A 6160-nucleotide genomic window follows, 5' to 3' on the forward strand; every position below is an offset into this window, starting at 1 on the left:
GTAGAATAAGAATAAGTACTTATTTATATGTAGTCAATTTGAAAGGAAAAAAGAAAATTAGTATTATTAAACTCAAATTGTATAAAACTTAAGTAAATATGCCTTTTGTACAATCTGATTAAAAGCTCACATAGGCTGTGTTAGTGATTAATACATTTTGCTTTTTACATATTGTTTACTTTGATTAAGTTGTATATTAGTAAGCTATAATCAAATATTTGTATTTGTCATACAAGGTGCTCAATGTATTTTAGGGTTGTTAGTTATTATAATATTCTTTCTTTTTTCATTGAATTATTATTTATTTGTTTGCAGTTAAACATGATTTCTTAAAAATACTAAAAAAAAGTTTAATTAAATATTATGATTATTCAAAATACATTTTAAATTAAATTAAAATTATTTATTTATTTCTATTAGTTATTTGTTGTGGCAATTGCATTGTTATTACTTTAATAAAATATACATATTAAGTTATTATTTATTTATAAAATATTATACTAGACTTATGTAATTTTTTTTTTTACTACATTATTCATATTTTTATTTAGTTTATATTACTTTGATTATTGTTAACTTTACTTAGATGACAAATGTTCTATAATCAAACAGCCTAAACAATAATGAATTATATTACTTATTTAATGTTTAGAATCTATAGAATTTAATGTTTTTCTATCAAAGATATTATGCTAATGTGATGTCATACTAACATTTTATATTTTTATAAAGTAATTTAAAATGTAGCTCAGGCCAACGGGTCAAATAAAAATAGTACGCGATACATCAGTTACCCATCCCTGTTATAGGCTAACAGAATGCAAAATTGTTTTTTTGTATGCAATGATTTATCATTAAATTCAAATTTAACGTAATAATGTCTTAAATAAATGACAACGAATGCTTGACACTCACTGTTCAACAGGTTTTACTTTCCTCCTTTTTTAAATGATATATTTAATTATATCATATTATATATAGAGGAAAGATTATACATTTTCAATTGTCTATAAATTGCAAACAAACAGACAAAATCTTTTGAATATTATATACTACTTATAAATAAAAAATTCTAATATAAATTAAAAATTTCAGAATCTAAGAATAAGAAGTACCTTATAATTAATACATTATAGTTCATATACTATATATAATAAGGGCATGAAAATGATTTACTTTATTATACAATGTATAGTGAACAATACAAAATACATAAAAACATAATTAGTTTTATGTTTATTGGAATCACATACGAGTATGTGATTTATGCATAAATATAATTCAAGCTATTTGGTATCTATGATGTATTGCTCAACAGATTATGTAAAATATGATATATTAATTTATGATATTCATTGATATCGTCATATCGAAATAAAAATTTAAACGTATGTTTATATCAATTGAATAATGCTGCGTCAGTATCTATAATATCGAGTCAGCTAATTCAATCATGCTCACTATCTTAATAAGTTTATGGTTCAGCTAGTTTTTTGTACAAAAGACCATGGTCCATAGAAAAATAGACATTATTTAACAAAATAAAAAATTTAAGAGGAAGAAGAAATTTTAGGGAGGACTAAAACCATTGAACCCTACCCTTTTGTATACCACTGGCAGGGACGTACATAGGTGGGTGTTTTGGGTGTTCAAACACCCCCCGGAATATTTGGATTTTTGCATGGTTATTTACTTAATCAATTTTAATGTTAATTTTGTTATATCGATGTTTGTATTTTAGAAAAGTATTTTAAGTATACCTAATTTTCATAAATTCTTTTTGTATATTTATTTAAAAAAGTTCTACTTTTCAATGACCGATTTTTAAAAACACACCCCAAAACTTTATTTTGCGTATGTCCTTGATCACTGGATTACTCAAATCATATATTGTAAACGTTAAAACTATTTTTGTTAATGTGTTTATAAATTGGCTATTTTGAATTTATTCAAAATAATTTAAATCAAATTTGGAATTTTTTATATTCTGTAAAAAAAAAAAAAGCTTATATTATATGTGTAGCATAACTACATAAGTGTCTATATTAATTGTATGAAAATAAAAATACATAATATTGATTAGCACACAAGTTATTTCATTTGTCAGAAATTTGTGATACACCATGTACACGGGAGTTTGAAAATTGATAGACATTTTTAACGATTAGGACTTAGATACTTAAGTTCAACAATATGCTAGCGCCATTTTCCATTACAATAAATTAATCAGTGCAATAAATAAATAATATATTCTAATTACTTTATTTTATGTACACATACAATTTTATAATTTTTTTTTATTCTATTTAAAACAATTAATCCTGCAATGTTACGCATCATGTTCGTAAACTTTCTGGAGTAATTTTTCAGACGACTGAGATTATATTTATATAATATTATATAAATAAATAACGATGACGCTCATGCTTACAAAAACGAGCATAAATTTATTTACTACTCATTTGAAAAAAGTAATAGGTTATTATACAAATAATTAATATATGTATTTAGCTTTAACAAATTCATTACTAAATGAACATAAAACATTAATAAATATAATAGATAAATATTACTATTTATGTATCAGTAATAGTATTTAACTTGGTGCAGTCTTCGATAGGGCTTCACTTAAATAACCACATAACATCATTGAAAATGTTATAAACTTATCTTGATTATTACAATCGCATGTTGCAGTGGGGTCAATTGTATCGATATATTTTACTACTATTCCTTTTGCATGTACGTATCTCGCAAATCTACCCTATAAATTAAAAGACTAATATTGAAACTCCTACATAAATAATACTCAATATATTTTATAAAATATTACTTTTTGATACAATGAATCAGCATTATCAGCACACAAAAATGTATTGTAGTGACCATTTTCATAATACTGAAATTTTTCAAAACATATTTCAAAAATTGTTATTAGAATATTTTTAAAGTAAAAGTGTCTACACATAGAATATGTTTAGCAAAATATGTAACATATTTATACTTGTATACACTATACACCTGCCCAGTGTTCGACTTGGCAAAATTAAAGTGGGGGGGACTCTGTTAACTTTTTAAAAAAAGAGCGTCCCCATCACTTGTTAAACGTTACTAAGCCATGGGGGCTACACCACCACACTCCCTATACCCTTCTTTAAATCATATGAAAAATATTTATAAATATTCAAACTAAAAAAAAATTTACTGTAAATATATTGTATATTTTAGTTATAACTTATATTATAGCAAACTCAAAACTAACTAAATAAAAAACAATTCATTTTCATTATTTATTTAAATAGTTCCATAATTTATCATAATACGTATATTTTAGGATGCAATAGTAGTTAGAACAAATATAACGTGGAACAAATATTTGGTGGCACAATTTGTAGTGATGATTTAAGATAATTAGTTAAATAATAATTATAAATATCTTAATAATTATTAAATCTATGGTAAGAAAAATTATTATGATGTTATCATTTGATATGTGTATTTTTATAAAAATTAAGAATGATGCAGACGATGCAGTGTCCCCTGCGTCCCCCTTAAAAATAAAAGTAGGGGTACGCTAAAATTTCTGAAAAATTAGTTGGGGTACTCCGTCCCCCTGTGTCCCCCCCAAATCGAGCACTGCACCTGCCTAATGCATGGGTTGTACCATTGATTATAAATACATTATATTATCACTGGTTGTACTGATTGTAGGTAAAAACCAACTCCAATAGTATCGTTTTTTTATTCAATTTTACATTACGTTTAAATAGATTAATCAAAATAATGAATTAGTATTGTTTGTATACTTTTTGATATGTCACACCACAAACGGTCAGAGTTTCTATCGTTGTATCATTAATTGTTGGAGTTACTGAAAATTGTAGATAAATTTTGTCCTTGGCAATCTTCGAGTTGTTCAAAGCATTTGAAAATGTTGTCTGAAAAATAAAATATTTATAAGGTGAAGTTAGGTATCTACTTATATAAGGACTTTACCAAAGAATAGGTGAACATTTTGAACATTATTCAATGGAACGATTCCACCTTTATACAGATCATTACATGGATTAAACATTTCAAATCCAATTATATGATATTCCATATAACCATTTAACTTCTCAAAATCAAACCCTATCGAACGAAACGAAAATAATTTTTTCATGGATAAAATTGTTACTTAATAATAAATAAACTTAATTATATGTTAATATATTAAAAATTTGCTTAAGCTACTCACAACCCGTAGCTGTTGCATTATTATTAAACTCTATCATGCTTCTTGCATTCACATATAATCCAATTTGACGAGTAGTATTTTGTTTTACTATATTAACATATTTTTTTAATTTGTCATCACAATTAATGGTTGAATTCTATAGACAAAAAATAATAATTTTATCAGTATCATTTCAATTTTAAAATCCAAGTATTCTCTAGAACAGTATTTTCTAAAATAGGATTCGTAGATTGCTGGTTGCTAACATGTATACCAGGTGGACACCGCGAACGTAAGTTTAAAATATTATATATTATTTTATATACGAAAATACCAATATATTATTTGTATTGCACTAGAAAATATATAATTAGATATAAATACACAGTGTTTAAGTATATATAGTATATATATATATATATTGAGTATCCAGAAATATCAGAAGCACCGATAAGACAATTGATGCTTTTTTTAAACAATGTACTTTTGTGAAAAATATTTTCTATTCATGTGTACACTAATAATAAATATAAAAAAACTATTGAAACTGGAATTAGATTTACATTTATGAACCCAAATACTCGTATTTAATATGTATCCTAATATATATTCAATTTATTATCAAAAAAATAACACCATCCATCGGGATTAATTAAACAATATTATTAATTTATATATTTTTTCGTGTTATTATGCTAATTTTATGTCATTAAAATACGTATAATTAATTTAGAATATTAAGTAATACAATTATTAATATAATTTATTATTTATGAATGTTTTTATTTTTATCAAAGGGTCTGCGGCTATTTTTACTGCAATACATTTTTTTTTTGAAAACGCTGATCTAAAATTAATACTTGGTTGATAGTTTTGAACTTTGGTTTTAATAGAAATTGGAAGTGAGAGTTAAACTGCTTCTATTTTACTCGTTGATTTTCATTTTGATTTCTCCATTTTGTGATAAACTTATAAATCGATTAAGATTTTTGAATAAAGCATTTTTAACAAATCGTGATTTAAAATAAAGCAATGACAATTTCTTAATACTTTAAATTGTTAATTGAATTTCATTTTTATTTAACCTATAAAGTTATGTAAGTTATGTCCTGCCAGCGTCGCAGACGGCTCCATCAAAGGCCTCCGCGTCCTTAGAGAAATCGGCTTTCTCCCCGACGACGGAGAGCCTCATTGGACCATCCCTTGTCTTTGGCAGCATACGAAATAGATCACACGCTTTGCGCCATATTATCGCAATAACGTGTGAGTTCTTACGTGACCAGACAATGTAAATCATCTCTTTCATCAGTGATCAATAGGGATTATTGGTTTTTATTGACGGCTATCTGCGTGCGATAACTTTACCGTTATTTATTTAATAAAATAATAAAATATACAATAAATTATGATGTGTGAGCATATCATTTCAGACCCCTGCTCCATAAAGTATGTTTACAGCAATCTTATCTTTCTCAAACCCGAAGACGTGTTTTTAGACGTTTTAGACATTACAACATTTAACTAACACGATTATAATTATCAGCTTTATGCACATTATAATGCCTCTTTAATGTATACCATGCTATTAAAATAATATTATAATAATGAACAAAAATATTAAATATTAAATATTGATGCGTCAAAGCTGCAGACAAGGAAGGCAGTTGCCTATCCCATTTATTTGTCTACACTAAACATAATAGTATACAAATTAATTATCGCTCAAATTTACAGGCCATTTAATCTTTTATAATTATATGATACTCGCCCATATTTTTTTTATTTTTTGAATTACATTTAGGCCAATAACAGAAAAGCACATTTTTTCCGTTCTTCGTCTATTATAATTTATAGGTATTGTTTAATATTGTTCAATAATCCTAACATATAACATACTGATTATGCAAGGATAATATGCACATAGGCGCCGCCAGGAATTTTTTA

At 25.5% G+C, this 6160-nt stretch overlaps 1 pseudogene; it reads right to left on the minus strand.

Moving 5' to 3' along the window:
- Positions 1 to 2576: 2576 nt before the first annotated feature.
- On the minus strand, positions 2577 to 4274 carry LOC113558159 (annotated as a pseudogene).
- Between the last annotated feature and the right edge of the window lie 1886 nt (positions 4275 to 6160).

This window comes from Rhopalosiphum maidis, chromosome 4 (genome assembly GCF_003676215.2).
Source record: "Rhopalosiphum maidis isolate BTI-1 chromosome 4, ASM367621v3, whole genome shotgun sequence".
NCBI classification, from domain to species: domain Eukaryota; kingdom Metazoa; phylum Arthropoda; class Insecta; order Hemiptera; family Aphididae; genus Rhopalosiphum; species Rhopalosiphum maidis.